Genomic DNA, 18,556 nt, shown 5'->3' with positions numbered 1-18,556 from the left:
AGCATGAGAACGCACTAGAGGTCGGTACTCGGTAGTAGGATATCTCTCGTCCTCTCTTTGTCGTAGTCGGCACTTAGTCTGTCTCCACTACACAAGCACAGCTAAAAGCATCTTAGCATTTCCCCCAACATGTATCGAAAAATTTAACCGTAACGTGGAATTTTAACAATGTATTCAACCGATACAACTAGCTATATTTTGACAATATGTCCACCAAACAGATTTGCCACTGAAAAGGAGAATGTTGATTATTATTATTATTGCTGTTGTTGTTGCAGATATATTGTATGCAATATAAACAAGAATCAAAGATTGAGAAATGGCACTACACATTATAATGTAAAACATGTAGAATAAGGATGTTACCCAGTAGTAAAAAATAATATAAAAATTGACTTTTTAGAGATAGCATTTATCCTTCAGGAAGGTCAAAGCAAGAAAGGATAATGGATTGAAGAAAGGTAAATTTGGTCTATTGAACTGTACACCAGTGGCACAACCAAAAAATTTAATGTATTACCTTAAAATTACATAAAATGAATGTCCTTAACTGAAAATAGAATAGGTCGTCATTGTGAAATTAGCTGCAATTAAGATGCTGTCATTATAGTTTTCTTGGAATTCTTTGATCAAATGATTGTAAAACGAAACTCATAATGTTGGGATTTGAAGAATGAAACTGGTGGTATAAAGTAGTATGTTGCATGGAGTACTGTAATTCAACATATGACTAGGTCAGCCTTTTATTTACTAATTTGCTATTTACTTGTTTTATAATATGTGCAATTAAAATACTGGAGAGTTTTAGGTTTCTTCACAAGTAGTAATGATTTGTATCTCTTATTTTCTATAATTAAAAATGTGAAATTAGGTAGAAAAAAAAAAAAATACAGTGCAAAAAATACAGTGTAATGATGGCCTGTCAGTCAGAGCATGTTGTATGGCTTCACAGGGATACTTCACATTCTGGAGTTTTAGTTTATATTTTCCACTGGCCCAGACAGTTACACAAAAGATTGGCCCTGACCAGGATGAAGGATATTTACAGAAGTTTCTGAAGCATTGTCAGCTTTATAAGGGCTGGTATAGGGGTGAAAAGGGTTTCATTGTCTTGTAATTTTGTAGTCTTTCTGTAAGCAACAAAATACTCTGCAAGTAACTACAAAGTACAGCAATGTTATGTCTCCAGAAGTTGTGTGTGTGTACATTACGTAGTTATTCTTCCAAAAATTTTGTTTAATAATATTTTCAGTTTGGAGTATTTTCGATGGTACATGCAACCTGAAACCACAGTGCTTAAGCAAAGATGTACTGACACAATTTAAAAAGTGATATTTATGTTTACCATTGTGAATAAATGCTATAAATTAATGTGTCATATAGAGAGCCTCTGGAAATACATTGTTGCTGCATAGCCTGTTCTGCAGTTATTTGAAGTATATTTTCTTCCTTTAAGTCACAGACCTATATAATAATAATAAAAATAATAATAATAATGCCTATATCCCAGGCATTGTAAAGCAGGCAGGTTGTCAGAAACTTAAATACATCTAAAATGTTCTTCATCACACACAGAAACTGTCTATGCTAAGAAAAACACACTAAAACTGAAACACCAGTAAATTAACTATCCTTTTAAAGTTTCAATGAGCAGATATTTCCTTTCCGATGATGTGGCAGTCCAAATATAGACTGTAATCCGTAACTCTGATTAAAAACATTCTCGAGGGGGTTTATTAATAACTGGGTTATTGTACATTTTTGCTTCATAACCTGTGATGCAATCTTAATCCAATGGGTGGGTGGGTCTGAAACATAAATATGACCCATCAGCCTCCCACGGATGATGACAGATTGTTCTTTGGATGGCGGGATGGTTGTGCAGGTTGTGTATGAAAGGACAAAAAAAGCCGCTCGCTGAAATTTTCATATACCATGTGTCTCGCTCTAAGCCACACATAAATACAGGCAGCTCATCCCTGCTGTAAATTAATTCACTTTGCACCTGGCTAGAGCAAAAGTGTCCGTCTTTAATGCAGTAAGCATGCAGAGTCTGACAGAGAAAGAGGTAGTAAGAATACAGGTATTTCACCACAGTTATGGCCAAAGGACCAGAATAGTTCTTAATGCGTAGTTTTTGCTTACATTTTCATAACATCATCACTAATATCATAATGGGAGGAATCAACTTGTTGATTCTTATGATTTCCAAAATAATTTAAGGGACATACATACCTAATTACACATATAATGCCCCATATGCGAGTACTAATATTGGGTACAGTGTGGTTCCTCTTGATATTTAATCTTAATTTATTATTTGGATTTATTGATATTTAATATGCTTGAATTGATGTCTGCACATTCACATGCAGATTCTGTTAACTGGAAGAACTGCTGCAACTTTTCAAATTCCACGGGGTATATGGTAGAGGTGGGAAAAGACATACCATGGCAAGTTACATTCATGGACTGCATAGATATATATTAGCAAGTCAATTTAGCATTTTAAAAGCACATCATGCAATATGAATTATACATTTTAAATTAGGCCAATGTCGGAAGTGCCGCCAGAATGGAGGAAGTGTGTCCTTTTACAAATGTATAATATACACACGCACACATGCACAAGCACATGCATGCACGCACACATGCATGCATGCATGAATGCATGCAAACACACACACACAGTAAAGCTGCAAGCTGTACTATTCAATTTTTGTCATATTTGAGCATTATAATCAAACGTTGCATATTTCACCATAATTATCATTATCAGGAGTTTGTTCCAGGAATTTCCATCTGAAAATGTGTTCCTTGTCTAAAATCCACAGTGACAAAGCTGGAGACATTTTGCTGTTAATAGGGATGAGTAATGGCAGACAGGAGGGGTGGCTGTAAGATGGGAAGTTGGCATGGGAAATACATTCAGAACATTTTGTCCATGTCGGTTGCAGGATTTACTAGTAGGACTAGTTAGCCTGCAGTTATTTTTTGGCTGTATTATTTATTTTTTTTAAATAAAACAGAGTAGTTATATAAGTATGATAAAGACCCTTGCCTTCAATGTCCCCTGTAAAGTTTTCTTTCCATATTTTTGTTGGTTGCTTTTGTTTTGCAACAAGTTATATCACACTTTCATATGTACGGGATATTGGTGAACTACAAATTAGTCTTCTGTGTCTCGTAAAATCATAACGAGGGTAGTAAACTTGCCTAATGCAGCTTTTCATATTTGCACAAAACATTTGTGTACAAATTAATATAGAAGGACAATACTGGGTTGGTTCATCCCTACTTATTATTCACTGTAAATATCGAAGTCACATTTAAAGTTCCTTCCTAATCCTTCCTGAAAGCTACATTTCACCCTTCTGCACCACTGCATTGGTCGTTCTGACATGTGCAGTCACAAGCTAATCAGGGAAGACAGCAGGGATAACATGGCCTGAAGTAGCTCTGATTCTATAAGAACTGGACCTATATCTCAAGACTGACTATCAACTATCATTTTAACTGAACAGTTCTCCTGTTGCTTCCTCCTTTTATCCCATTTTGCTACTTTTGTCTTTTTGAAGCTAACCAAGAGAAACATCAATTTTGCTCACATTTCCAAAACAGTATCAGGATAATCCCCAAGCCTTTTGGTATAATGTTCTATGGACAGACGAGTCAAAAGTGGAACATTTTGGACAATGTGAGTTCCATTATGTGTGGCCTAAAGTGAGTACAACATTTCACAGTAAGAACATCATAACAACTGTAAAACTTGGTGGTGGTAGTGTGATTGTGTGGGCATGCTTTTTCCATTATGAAAGGAACCATGAACTCTGTTCTGTACCAGAAAATTCTTAAGGAGAATGTCTGGTCATCTGTCCTTGAGCTGAAGCTGAAGCGTAATTGGGTTATGTAGCAAGGCAATGATACAAAACACAAAAGCAAGGCCACATCTGAATGGCAGGAAAGAAACAAAATGAGTCTTGGACTGACCTAGTCAAAGTCCTGACTTGAACCCAGTAGATATGATATAGCAGGACCTTAAATGAGCAGTTGAGAAATAATTGTAAAAATGTATTTTGTGTTTACTCAGATTCATTTTGTCTAATATTACACTTTATGTAAAGATCTGAAACAAGTCTGTGTGACAAATATGCAATAATAGAAGAAATCAGGAAGGGGGCAAATATTTTTTCATGGCACTAATATTGTCTTTTATCACTATTGCAGTGATTTATCTTTATATATTTATTTGCATAGAAAGGTCATTAATGTAGTATTATCTGTTGTTGTGGACAGTTATTAGATTATAGAATACCATAATACTCAACCTGGGGTGGCAAAATGACACTCCAGGTTGATTATTATGCCTAATTTTTTCTTTTGTCATCTCAAGAGGTTTTACCAACTGAGATGGGGATTTTTGCATCAAAGTGCGAAGAGTCTAAGCTTTAAATCGGTATATGGATTGTAGTGCTACACCTTGAATCAATAACAAATAAAAGCAATAATTTAAAGCAATGTTATTTTTAGATGCCAGCTTCTAATTTCATGGCCAGTGGGCTTTCAACCGATTCTCAAAAAGCCTAACCTTGATGCAGACATTCTAAAGAATTACAGACCAATTTTGAATCATCTGTCTCTGATAAAATTATTTGAATGGGTTGTCACTAAACTGACTGAGCACATGTCCAATCATAATCTCTTTGAAATGCTTCAGTCTGGCGTTAGGTCATTTCACTCTACTGAAATTGCATTTACTAAAGTTGTGAATGATGTACTCCTTGCTATTCAAATGCAACATCTGTTCTTCTGCTACCAGCATTGAAAACTGTTGACCATAAGATACTTATAGATTGCCTAAAAATGACTTCGGTGTTCAAGGCCTGGCTCTTTCCTGGTTTGAGTCTTACCTGAATGAGAGAATAATAATACTCTGACACCTGTATGATGAAATACACTGTCCTAGAAGGGTCAGTTCTGGGTCCACTGCTTTTTCTCTATCTACATGCTTGCACTTGGCAACATTATTCACAATCATGTTATGCTGATGATACCCAATGACATGTATCAATTAAACTCAATGATATCACTCAACTGCTAAACCATGAAAACTGTCTTCTGTCTATTATAAACTGATGTCCTCTCAGTTATCCCTTCACCTGGTCATAAGCACCCATGTCTGAATATTGTCAGAAATTTGGATTGTATCATCTCTCAGAATGCCACAGTTAGAAATCTATGTGTTACATTTGATCCCAGTGTGTTATTTAACCTGGACATCACACAGATACCCAAAGCTACCTTTTCCCACCTCAGAAACACTGCGAAGATCCAGCCAATCCTAATGATGCCCGATGCTGAAATACTTGTTTATGCCTTTGTTTCCTCCAGGTTTGATTACTGTAATGTTTTCTTCTCTGGCCTCCCATCTGAAAAGCCTTCAGCTTGTGCAAAATGCTGATGCCAGAATTCTTACCAAAACTAAAAAATGAAACCATTTAACACCTGTCCTAGCATCCACAGCTTGGCGTGCAAAAAGGCAGATTCAATTTTAAGGTACTTTTGCTTACATATAAAGCGCTGCACAGGTTTGTGTCAATCTACTTGTCAGACCTCATTGCACCTTATATACAATCACAGGCTTTAACCCTTAACCCAGTATATAGGGGGTACGATGTATAGTTTAACGTTCAGTTTGTGTGTTGATCCAATATTTTTTTCTTGTTTTTAATGCGTCTTTTAGCCACTTACAAATGTGGCAATATAAAGCCCTTTGAGACATTTTATGTGTAGAGGGGCTATATAAACAAATAAACTTAGAAAAAAATAAATAAAATAAACATTATGATAAGCGCCATAAAGACTGCTCAGCCCCTGTAGTAATGAGGAAGATTATTTGGCTGATTGAATCAAAAGTGCTTGTTTCTATGGCTATTATAAACTATTTCAATTTGGCAGTGATTAAATTAAATTTAATTAAATTTAAATTAATTAAACAGAAATGTGTCCAAGATTCAAGATTGCGTCTTTATCTTTTATTTTACTGCATGTTGGCAACAGGAATGAATGCAAATCCTCATTATTGTCATCCTGTGTGACTGGAACCCATAATTAATTGCTTACCAGCACTGACTGTTCAAAAGCAGATAAAGCCTTGTTTATTTCATTTAGTTAGCACCAAAGGTATTGAAATGACATCTTCTTTAAATGGCAATAAAGTACTGGAAACAAGCAAATTAGCATAGTAAAATACTTTGTTGTTGGGTAAAAAATCCTTTTTAAAAAGAGTTCCTCCCCTCTGAATTTGTGAGAACATCTATTCCTTAGTACAATCAAAATGGTGTATTTAGTACTGCTGCGCAACGGGCCCAACATGGTCTTCTTTCGGCGGTGCTGAGTAGGCAAGGTAACTGCCAGGTAAGACAGCTATTGGAGGGTAGTAGGAAGAGAGGACTGGATCAACCAGAGATATATTACATCCAGAACTGTATACAACAAATATATGTGCTGATTCGGATCATTTCCATCAATAACTATGGAAAGTATTGAAAATACAAATAGAGGTGTGAAAGTATCCATATAAGGATTGTAACTCAAAGTATTCAATACAGGTAATACAAGTCATATCATATAATACAAACAGAAGTGCATGTAGTTATAACAGTAGAGGCTATTATTATATATTGGGTTCTCCTCAGAATGCTCTGATGCATTGGCTAGTTATTGTTTTGACTTTGCTGTGTGTATTGGTTTACACTGTTTAGTTGTTCAGCCTTATTGTATGTTTAGTGTACTGCGATTTTTCTACTCTCAAAAACCATGTCACATAACAAATCCCTGAACTGTGCCAATGTAGCAATATTTGATGACCATCCCCAGGTCCAAAAATTTTGACTAGAAATAGAGGTACTGGGAATGGTACCACAAAGCAGAATACCCACTGCCCCATCTCATTCTGCATGGTGCAGGTGAGATTTTTATTGGACGGTCTAAACCTTTCTCCATTAGTGCATTCCTTGGAGCCGCTGTGTAGTGCAAATTTCTGTTTTGACAATGCTTAAAAACCTTTTTAACAGCCCCCACAAGCCATCTACAACTGAACAGTCATTTACTGTACAGCAGCAGCGCTCACCACATCAGCAAGGACTACTTTCAGACCTGATGCAATTGATTTTCCTTGCAAAACAAATAAAATGTTCAAAAGATAATTGTCTGTGCCATTGATTGACTCGTCTGTGACCACAGACATGCTGTCAGCTGACTAGAGAAGTTCCTTTATGTTTTCTTTATGCACACTAGCCTCCCACAGCACATAGTTCTGCCTAACCTATTTTGGCATGGTGATGGCCCTGCCATTGATTACATGTTTATTGATATTCTGCTAATAAGCAATTCGAGAAATGCACACAATTTTGAGTTACATAGTTTATCAAGTGGAATGTTTACAATCAAAAGTAGAACTGTCAAATCATGGATGACATCTATCTCAGCTCAAAGCACTCTTGTGCCCTGTTGCCCTGTTTGTGATGTTTGTTTAGTAAATGTCAATCTATCGTAGTTGTGTGTGTGTGTGAAGGGATAAACTGCAAACTGCAGAATATTTTTGTGTGCAGTGTATCAGGTGGAACAGCATTGCACTCAGTCACTCAGACGTTTTCTGAAATTCCGTCCAAGTTTTCTTTGCTTCTTCTCTGTGTCAGCATACCAAACTTTTATGATGGTAAAAATTAACCACTACTTTTATGATTAGTCTGGGGATTGCACTATTCCAGTACTTATGGGGATCCTACAAGGACATATTGTAATGCAAGTTTAAATCTTATTTCAAAGCGAGAAGCGTTGTGCTAATGTAAGTCAATGAAGCCATTATGAGGCTGAGAAATAAGAAAAAAACGTAAATGTACACCATGAAGGCCAAAGACGTAGGCCAAACTGTAGGCTTACCAAAATCAACTGTTTGGAACAGCATTAAGAAGAACGAGACCACTGGTGAGCTCAGTAATCACACAGGGCCTGTTAGGCTAAGAGAGACATCTAGAGTTGATGACAGAAGAATTTTCACCATAATGAAGAAAAACCACCAAACATCAGATCAGCAACACTATTCAGGAGGCTGGCATGGATGGGTTAGTGAAGCCTGCCTGCTGAAGACTTCACTAACAGAACTACAGAGGCTATACTGCAAGATGAAAACCAATACTTAGCTGCAACAACAGGAGGTTACAGTTTGCTAAGTACCTAAAAGTTCTGGAAAAAGAAGGTCTTATGGACAGACGAGAAGATTCAAGTGTATCAGAGGGATGGCAAGAGCAAAGTAAGGTCAAAAGGAACTTCCCAAGATCCAAGTGTTATATTTATGGCGACTCTCCCCTTCATTTGTGAAAGGATAGAATCTTTTTAAATATTTTTAAAACACGTCTCCTTCATTTTAGGAACAGCTGCCTGTTAGAGAAGTTGAGAGACGGTGACTTTGAAGATGGTTGGCTATTGGGTGCGGAATTAAATAACATGAAATATTAAAATTGTGTTCTGAAGTTTTTACTAATGAGACATGTTATCATTTAAAGGTGACAGTGCCTATACATTGCATCCATGGATCCTGATATCTGTTCAAAACCTGACGTCTCCAGAGATGGAGCAGTACAACAGAGTTGCTTTAAATACCAGCAGTGCATTTAAATGAACTTGCTGAGGCTATGCTCATTTACATAACCAGTCTTATTAAATACCCCACTAAACTGAAAACATGCGGCGATGCAGAATTTTGTAGCACTGACAGCAATTTGTGGCATGCTTAGTAAATATGGCCCTAGATATCATAGATATTTTGCTAAAACATATTTCTTTGCTTACTTTACTAACTGGCCGTAAACTGCTGACTAGCTAGGTAGTAAACATATGTAACTAATTATATTTGATAATAACGAGCACTAGCTAGCACTAATCTAACACCTGCCACCTCAAAACATTAGAGTTAAATGTTAGGTAATATTAGGTAACTAATTTAGCAAGTTAATAGTTGCTCACTTTGATACACTACATAGCTAGTTTCCTATGTCAGCAAATTAATGCTAGCTAGCTATTTGTGCATTTGTAAGTAATATATAATTGTGGCAAATGATGTTGTATAAGCAGAATAAACCACTTGGTTAACTACTGTGCCACGGGGCTCTCATGTTATGCTTGTGTTTCTGGCCACAAGGTTTTCTGCCTTTTTTGTCTGGGCAATGAGGTGTGCACGTGTGCAAATATATCATAAGAACCACACACACATGCTCTATATATAGGAAGAGAGAGAAAGGCTCACTCTTTTTTTAACAACTTTTATGAATTAAAACCCAGTTAAAAGAAAAAAAAGTGCATTTCAGCTCTATTGATTCAGCTAATGTCTGAAGTACTGCAGGTAAAAGTTTTAGAATAGTGCTTAGATCAAGCAAGTAGCCTTCCAGCATTTACTGCAATTGTGAATATCATCCTGCTCTACCATAATTGACTCAGGGGGGGTAAGGAGCTCATAAATATCACCTTCAGAAAGGCTGACGAGGAAGGACTCTTTGATGGTCCTCATTTAATGGCTAAAATGGGACATTTTGCTGTGTTATTGTAATAGCCTAGCACCTTCTATGCATTATTAATGTACAATGTTAATTCCAAAATAGCCCTGAGCCTCCTGAGTGAGATTAGCAATTCACATTAATTGCCTGCACAACCCCCCGCATGAAGGAACCTGAAAATATTCCCAGGGAAGTGCGGGATTAGGTTTAGCCTACGTTTTATTTATTTATTTATTTTCATCTCAGTAATTACATTGTGGAGTGAGAGAGGTCAAGAGTTGTGGCAATGTCCTTAAGTGAATGTATTTTTTGGAATTCACTTTGGTATATTTTGATGATAAATAACATCCTAAAAACTAGCAGGATGACAGACAGAAAAAGAATGAAAACTGAAAAGCATGAGTTGCATCATTGCATCCAGTGGCATGTTAAGTAAAAGCACCACCCAAAATTCTAGATCAATAAAATGCTGATCCAGAATCTCATGAATCATTGTCATTATTCATGAATAATAGATAGTTTAACTAAATGGTGTCTGTAACCCCCCCTTTTCAGAGTGAAAATCAGCTGTAGCTGAGAAGTGAAGTGAGCTTCAGCCGAACAAATTTGGCACACAAAACCAAGGGTAACAGGGCTCTAAGGAATGTTTTAAGTTTGCTTAACATATCTCCCTCTGTCGTGCTGCTTTTCAGTTCTTTCCCTCCATGTTATGCTTCTGCATTTTCTGTACGTAAAAAAGCCAAATTGTTTAAGTGCTCCTGCTTTCAGTTTTCATTGATTGATGTGCAACGTGATCTCAAATGGAAAGGAAAGGCCACTAGTCTGTAGGTCTCATTTCTTGGCAACCACATAAGCCCAATGACTTCCTTTTCCTGGGACATGGGAAATCACTATCTGTGAGTGTGGGGTTTCAATAAAGTGTCTTTTAGGGTTTCGATCATATAAAAGGATATGAATCCGTTTTAAAAATCTGACCCTGTCTGGAAAAACAAGGTGTCTAAATTGTGATCAGAAGCACTATATTTACATCATCCTCAATGTAGTAGGCATTACCTGACTACATACTGTAACTGACAGTGATGAGCTATTTGGATCTGGGGGCTCGAGGAAAACAAGATTATCTGACTGTTCACTGCAGCTGAGGATACTAATAAGTGCACAGAGAGTGTTTCCTTTTCTTTATGACTCATTTTATGTGCATCATCATCTTCATTGGTTGAAATTTCAAAAGGCTGCCCCAGTGCAATTTAATTTGTGTGGTTCTCATTTTAATTGTATTCTTTCTTATTGTATATTTGAATATAGCATCTTTATCATTTGGAGCAATAGTCCCAAGCTACCCAAGCAGTAATGAAGTAAAACACAAATCTTAAAGATACTGTATGTTTGTTAAAAGGTTGGAATGTACAATGAGATTCAGGACTGTTTCTTGCCCTTTAATGGCATTCTGAAATTTTGCTCAATTATAATCAGATTTTTTTTTTTTTTTTTTTTTTTTAATAAAGAACTTTTTGCCCCATATTCTGTCACCTTTTACAAATGCTCCAAAAGCTCCTAAACCTTCATAAACAGTTTACCAATATATAGAAATTGTGTTTCTTCTTTGCATTCATCCCTGGTTCCTATCGAGTCCTGCCTGAAGGAAGCTTAATGTCTGGACAGATCAATAATGAAATGAGCCTTAGTGGCTGCATTCATTCCTGTTTTATTAGAAATATTACAGCACAACAAACATACTCATATACAGAAAAGGGCAATTTAGTTCCAACCATCTATGTGGAGGCCTCAGGCAATTAAGTGATGTAAAACGTTTTCCCAAGGTTAGCCAGAATAAATGATCAGACTTCATTGTCCTCTAACATGAATGCTCCGACTCAGAGGTTAGTTTATAAAGCATGACTGCCTCTAAATAAAGCCTAAAATAATAATACATACATAGCTAGCTATCTTGGTATATCTTGGCCTTGTTGGTCACTCTCTAAAATGGCATCTGTCAAAAAATAAAATGAATAATGCTTTTAGGTGAATAAGATGTATCGATTATGTTTGTACTTCAATTAAGAGCACATCACAATGTCAGTCTTAAAGGGCCATGGTCAATACTGCGATGTATATTAATTAGTATTATATGATAATTGGGCCGATATGCATTGTGCTTTGTTTTTTGACAATTTTAAGTCATAACCTGTACACAACAAATCTTTGTTTTAAGGGGTATGCGATTACATTTGTTTCATACAATGCCTTACCATGGATCTTGTAACTTTTCTGGCACAGCACATTTATCTCAGCTTACTTGAAATTATGGAACATTACATTGCCCTCCAAATGTATTCACACACTCCTTAAAGATATTGTATGCTCAAAAATTGAGAAATCATATACTTTTATACTGATATAGTTTCTCTGAGAAAACAAAATGTTTAGCAAGTAACATTTTTTCAGAAAAGATAGGTAGAGATAGACAAAAGATAAGTGTCAATTATTCATGCCTGCTTCTTTCATAATAAGACTACTGACTCATCTTCTACAGGGATTTTTGAGATGGGTGAACATATTTCAGGATGGAAGGATTTCTCCATACACTCTTCAATTCAAAAAAGCTTTTATACAGACTCCTTTATTCATCTTTGTCAATGCTGTGAATCATTTTGGATACATTTTATCTACTTTATATCATAACTACATCACTATATACAATAAAATTAAAAATAAAATATATACTCCTTGGACACCACAGTGGCAGCTTAATGAATCTAACAAATGTGCTCCAATCAGTGGAACATACATTTGAATCATTCCACCATGTAGATTTGGTTTTCATTGACCCTCTAGTTTACTTTCCTCAAGCATGGAATTGGGTTATTTGATTTACTCTCTGCACACAATATCCACTTTTATTTGATTCATTCAACGAATGAAGTTCAATGAAGTTGAACTGTATATGAGGGGAAAATAATGGACTAGAATAATCATTGGTCACACCCATTTCAACGTTGGCATACATTCAGTCAGACTTCTGCGAAAAAAGCAGAAGACATCCCTTGGAGTGTTAATTTAGCCTAGGAAATGCCCGGAATCCACTGAGTAAGCAGTAATGCTAAGGACTATTTAAAGAGCATAGTCAGCCACGGATGACAGGCTGCCTAATTTAAAAAAAAGAAAGACACCTCCCCCCTCTTTCTTCAAAAAGTGGTTGCACCCAAACCAAGCAGAAAGAACATCATATTGAATCGACTTTGTTCAGAGCGCAAGATATGCACACTGTCCACCAAACCTGCTTCAAAGCTGAGAATAGTGGCCTTAACAGCACAGGTATTCATGATGTGATGTTATGAATAGCATACAATGTATTGAATGCATAGCAGGGACATGCATAGATAGACACCAATGTATGCTGAAGCATATGCCCCCTGCCCAGAGACAGCAAAAGTGGCCCTTTGGCTGCAGCATTGTCTGTGACTGCAATGTCTCCATGGCCACCCTCTGGTCTGCCAATGATCACAATACTCCATGGTCCCTCTCCCACCCCCAGTCCATGGTCACAATCTCCATGCATTATCAGATCAGAACGTCTTTCTGTTATAATATAGGTGTTGTAATTTAATAATTGACTCATTTCTGTTTTCTTGACTAGTTTGGGAAAATCTACATGACTTGGCTAGTTGTGCTGCTTCCTGTGAGTGACCTGCGTGTTTAAAAAAAAAAAAAAAAAAACATCTGAATAGGTCATTTCTGGTCCTTGCACTCTAGAATCCTGTAAATGTTAGTTCTTTTACGCTTTACCGCATTGGTATGTTTGTGGCATATATTGAATCCAATATAATAAAGAGCAGTTTAGACAACTGAAGGTACATTTGTTCCACTTACAGAAATTAGAGCATTCATGAGAAGATACTTAGGTACAGAATTTATAAATTTTAGATTGATTTCATGAGGGAAAATGTTTTCTAGAAAAACACATTAGGACAATTTCAGTGTGCTTAGCGGGAGTTAAAACCACACATTTAAACCTCTGGGCCACATAACTGCATTACAGCTGGAAAAACACACCAAAGCTGTGGAATAAGATTAGCTGTTCCGGTTGTGATGCAGTTTTACAGTTTTAGACTCAAGCTACGCACACTGCAATTGTCCAAGAATATCAAAAGGGCACTGGAAGTACTAGATACATATCATTTATTGTTATACATGTTTCGCACAGTATCATGAAAATATTTTTATGCTGCGCTAGTATTACATTCAAAAGATTAATATCTCTTTACTGTTTATGTGATTTTAACTGAAAAAGGAGAGAACATTTAAAACTTAGGAATGACCTTGAAATTAGGCTGACTCTAAGTCTACTCAGAAGAATGCAGGCAAACTACCTGTAGTCCTCTGTTAAGGTGACATTTACAAAAGGAAAGCATCTCATCAGTAAAAAGTATCAAATATGTGAAGAAAAAAAATTCTGAAAGGTGGCACATTCTTCACCTGCCCAGTTAAGAATGCTGATTAAGAGGAAATTAAACTTACTTTTTTAAAGTACTTTTGTAAACTCAATCACTTTTGTTTCTAAAGCCTTCAGAATTCAGCAAGCAGGGCCTTTCGATTTACAGCACTGATGATGGGGTGCTAGCAACTGTACTTGAGAAAACCAGTGCAGAAGACGTCTCCACACAATGAACCCTTTAAATTCTCTTGGTTGCTTTCTGGAATTAATCTCTGACCAGAAACTCATTTTTACATTTTCTCTGTACATCCTGTGATTGAAAATATATTAACAAACAGCCCTAACAGACAGACATGCTAAACTGTGAAACACCATAACATACAAGGCCGGGTCTGGGAAGGGAGCCAGATATAAAAACATACAAGGGAAAACTAACAAAAAACCTTTTAGACATTATTGTTGTTTGGAAAGTGCTTGCTACGTAATTTATTATGTTTCAGTGTAGTAGCTTTCAATGAATGACAGTAATGTATACCCAGCCCCTTTTATAGACAGTCATTCCACTGTGCCTCCACCTTGCATTCACACCGCTGAGCTTCAAAGCATTTGAACATACAGTATGGATAAATACTTGGAAATACTGAAATTGTTATTTATCTGTAATATGAACTTATGTTATATGGTTCTTGTTATCATTTTGAGAGAAGAGGGTGGCAATACTGTTAGATTATTATACTTTGAGCAAGAGAGGGTCCTGCTCATTTGGGCCACTTCCCACTGTTATGCTGTTACTGTGATAAACTCTGAGGAGAACTGCCACAGAAATACTTGAAATGGTCAACTTTTGGTTTCATAGAACATGAATCATTTATCCATTTGAGAGCAGGCAATTACTGGAAATGTGTCATGTTACAAGTGCATAACCATGGTGATACCTTAGTTTAGCATGAAACCATGTATGCAGTAGTATGCTGAATATACTTCCATAATTTGTTCATAATTATAATTTGATATAGTTATAGGTGTATATACTGTAGCTCATCATTAACAGTAATCACCAAAGAGGAGACGAGACGGTGGGGAAATTCTGTAGTGGCAGCAGTCTGATATTATCATTTTGACCTCAAGCAAAAAACTTGGTCTGTGTATAAAATTCATAGGAAAAGATTGAGTCACTGATTATAATTATAAGCATTGCTTAGTGATTTTATTTTTTTAAATCAGGTAGGTGTGTAATACATTGTGAATTGAAACCTTTATTTGTATTCCTTCTTGGTCACCTATTACCCTGTGTGTAGTGTTGCACTCTTCATTTTTTGTTGAAAATCAAGATGAAATTATTGACATGCTGGTACCAGGGAGGATGCAGTAGACCTGTTGACACCCTGATATAGAGGTGCTTGAAAAGGTTGCTAGGACTGCAAATACTTCAGCAATCCATCCACCACGGAATGATAATGAGCTGAACAACCTTTCAAAGCAATTTTGTGCAGCTGTTGTGAAGTGTGGTGCCCTGAGTACATACAGGGCATACTTATATGCAAACAGTTGCAAAATTCAAATTTTAGTTTGATTAAAAGCATGAGTTCTGATTGACTCAGCATTTTCCCTTAACTCTTTAATGTTACTTTTTTCAATGCAAGTAACTCTGATTCTTTTTGGTGTTCACTATACTAGCCAACTATAAAAAGACAAAAGTATTGACTTAAAGCCATAATCTTAGTTCAATTGAGAAACCTTTTTAAAACTCATTGTACTGGTTTCAGGGTGGACAGCTGTGTGTTAACTGCCTTTTTGCAGAGCCTGTCAGCCAGACAGGTGTAGAAAAGAGCATTATCTTCTGGTGGCTTATAGAAGGAGCTAGTTAATGCCAAACCCCAAAGGATATTTAGCCACTTAAAAAAAACAACATCCAAAGATGTATAGGTAGCACTCACCAACTTAGAAAAAACGGAACAGGGACAGTGCCTCAATTTCACCAGTTTATTTTGGCCATCCAAATAAGTCTGCTAACGTTTCGACCTAGTCGGCCTTCATCAGAGCATCACTGCGATATTTAGCCACTGTTTTAGTAATTTAGCAAAACTGTAGGTTGTGAGCATAAAGAAAAGATACCGTGGTAGCAGTATGCCATGGAAGAGACTGAGCAAGGACTCTGAGTTAAGTAAAAAGGTCTGAAGTTTCCCAACTCTTGTTATTTCAACAAAAACAGATCTGTTATTTTCTGAACACTGAGCATTTTTTAAAAGAATGAGATTTCTGGAAGGTTAATTTATGGCCATACACCACTTTCTGTACAAATTAAACATATCCCAGTGGAGTAGAGAAATTGAAATGACCAGAAACCCATGGAATTCTGATTCCACAGTTAGGATTCAGCCAGGACATGACTGCAATGGTAAGGAGATGCAGTAGTAAAAAATTCAGCCTTTCTAGAGATAAAGCATTATAGGCACAGGTTGTCTGCTAATGACACACCCAGCACTAGCTCATGTGGCTCTAAAATACACTACATGACCAAAAGTATCTGGACACCCCTTGGTCTGTGGTTGTTTTTCATGGCTTGGGTTAGGGCCCTTAGTTCCAGTGAATCTTAATGCTACAGCATACAATGGCATCCTAGATGATTCTGTGCTGACCAACAGTTTAGGGAAGGCCCTTTCCTGTTTCAGCATGACAATGCCCCCGGGCACACAACGAGGTCCATATAAAAATTCAAGAATGGTGTGAAAGCACTTGACTGGTCTGCGCTGAGCCCTGACCTCAACCCCATCCAACACCTTTGGGATCAATTGGAAAGCCAACTGCAAACCAGGCCTAATTGCACAATAATAACATCACTAATGCTCTTCTGGCTGAATGGAAGCAAATCCCTGGAGCAATGCTCCAATATCTAGTATAAAGCCTTACCAGAAGAGTGGAGGTTATTATAGCAGCAAAGGATGGACCAACTCCATATTAATACCCATAATTTTGTATGAGATGTTGGATCTCAGGTGTCAACACACTTTTGGGTAGTGTATTTAGCCTGCCCCCCAACGACTGTTTCCTCCAAGCAACTTTTTCAACTTTTGTTGTATCTCTCCGTTGCTGTAGACTGCTCCCAGCCCAAGTCTCAGGAGCTTGTCTGGAAGTTTGAGTAAGAGCACAATAACTGAAGATGTTCTCCACCCAGGGAAGCTTTTCGATTTTTTCATTAATTTATCCAAGCTTATGCTATTTAAACATACAGGTAAAGTGGGGCTTCAACAAAGACAGGAGGAAAAAGTATTCAAAGTATTTGTGTCTATACATAGGGTAGCAGGACGGCACTTCATCCTATAACAAGACAGTGATCCTAAGCATACAGCTAAAACACCAAAGGAGTTTTTCAGACCCAAACACTGGAAAACATGAATCCAACTGAACATTTGTTTTGTATGCTGAAGTGAAAACATAAGGCAACTAGCCCCAGAAACAAGCAGGAGCTGAAGTTGGTTGCAGTACAGGCCTGGCAGAGCATCACCGGACAATATACTCAGCAGCTGGTGATGTCTGTGGGTCAGACTTCAAGCAGTCATTGCATGCAAAGGATATGCGACAAAGGACTACTTTGACTACTTTCATTTGCATAACATTAATATGCCCCAAACACGGTGCCCTGAAATGGGGGGCTATGTATAAAAACTGCTGAAATTTCCACAAGTTTAAACAAAAATGAATACTCTCTGCACTATATATATATATATATACACACACATACATATACATTATCACAATATCAACATTCTCTAAAATAAGATAATTCAATCCATAATAATCGATATTTCATTGCACACCGTCTCGGGCCAATCAACACAAAAACTGAATTATTAAAAACCTCAAAAAGTGACCTATCCCTTTAAAGCCATGAACAGTAAGTCTGCAGTCATATAGTCCCTTTATTATCCAAAGGCAGCACAGCACACTGACACATCGGTTTGACTCACTTAAATTTAGACCAATAAACCAAAGAGACTTCTTTATGGCGGCGTAATTTTCCCTCAAGTATGAAAAAAAAAATGTAGAAGATAAATTGATGACTTTCCCAACCATATACATTTTTAAAGAGCTACGTTTAGATTCAGCTTTTTAATTAAGTTGCGTTGCTCCGGTTGCTACTCCAGATTCTCATTTGGTCTGATTAACGAGCCTGCTGACATGCCTTCTAATGATGTGGCTGTTTAGATTGTTCCTTGTTAACTCTTAATTGACTTTCATCAAGGCCATATTCTAAAGCATGGCTGACTAGTAATTAAAAGCTGGACTCTCTTCCAGCAAAGAATATAAATATATAAAATAAAATATATAAAATGAAGGAAGGCAGATATTTTACTGGAAACATAATGGAAATATTCTCCATTTTATCTGGCGTCGAATGCAGTTCAGGGTTGGTTTGCATTGAGACGAGGGCATTATGTGTGATTTAATCTATTTTGGCACATTAAGTTACGGTGTACAGTGAAAACACAATGAAACATTGACTCAGGACGCAGACAGTTTGCAATTAAACCACTCCGGTGGCAATGCAGTTGTTCAGGACATAAAA

At 36.8% G+C, this 18,556-nt stretch overlaps 1 protein-coding gene across 1 annotated transcript in view; it reads left to right on the top strand.

Moving 5' to 3' along the window:
* LOC135248130 (heparan sulfate glucosamine 3-O-sulfotransferase 2-like) overlaps window positions 1–18,556 on the top strand; it is a 57,023-nt gene that overhangs the window by 2,218 nt on the left and 36,249 nt on the right. The window lies entirely within an intron of this gene.

Source organism: Anguilla rostrata, chromosome 2, assembly GCF_018555375.3.
Source record: "Anguilla rostrata isolate EN2019 chromosome 2, ASM1855537v3, whole genome shotgun sequence".
Classification (NCBI taxonomy): domain Eukaryota; kingdom Metazoa; phylum Chordata; class Actinopteri; order Anguilliformes; family Anguillidae; genus Anguilla; species Anguilla rostrata.
This window is presented reverse-complemented; position numbering and strand designations above follow the sequence as displayed.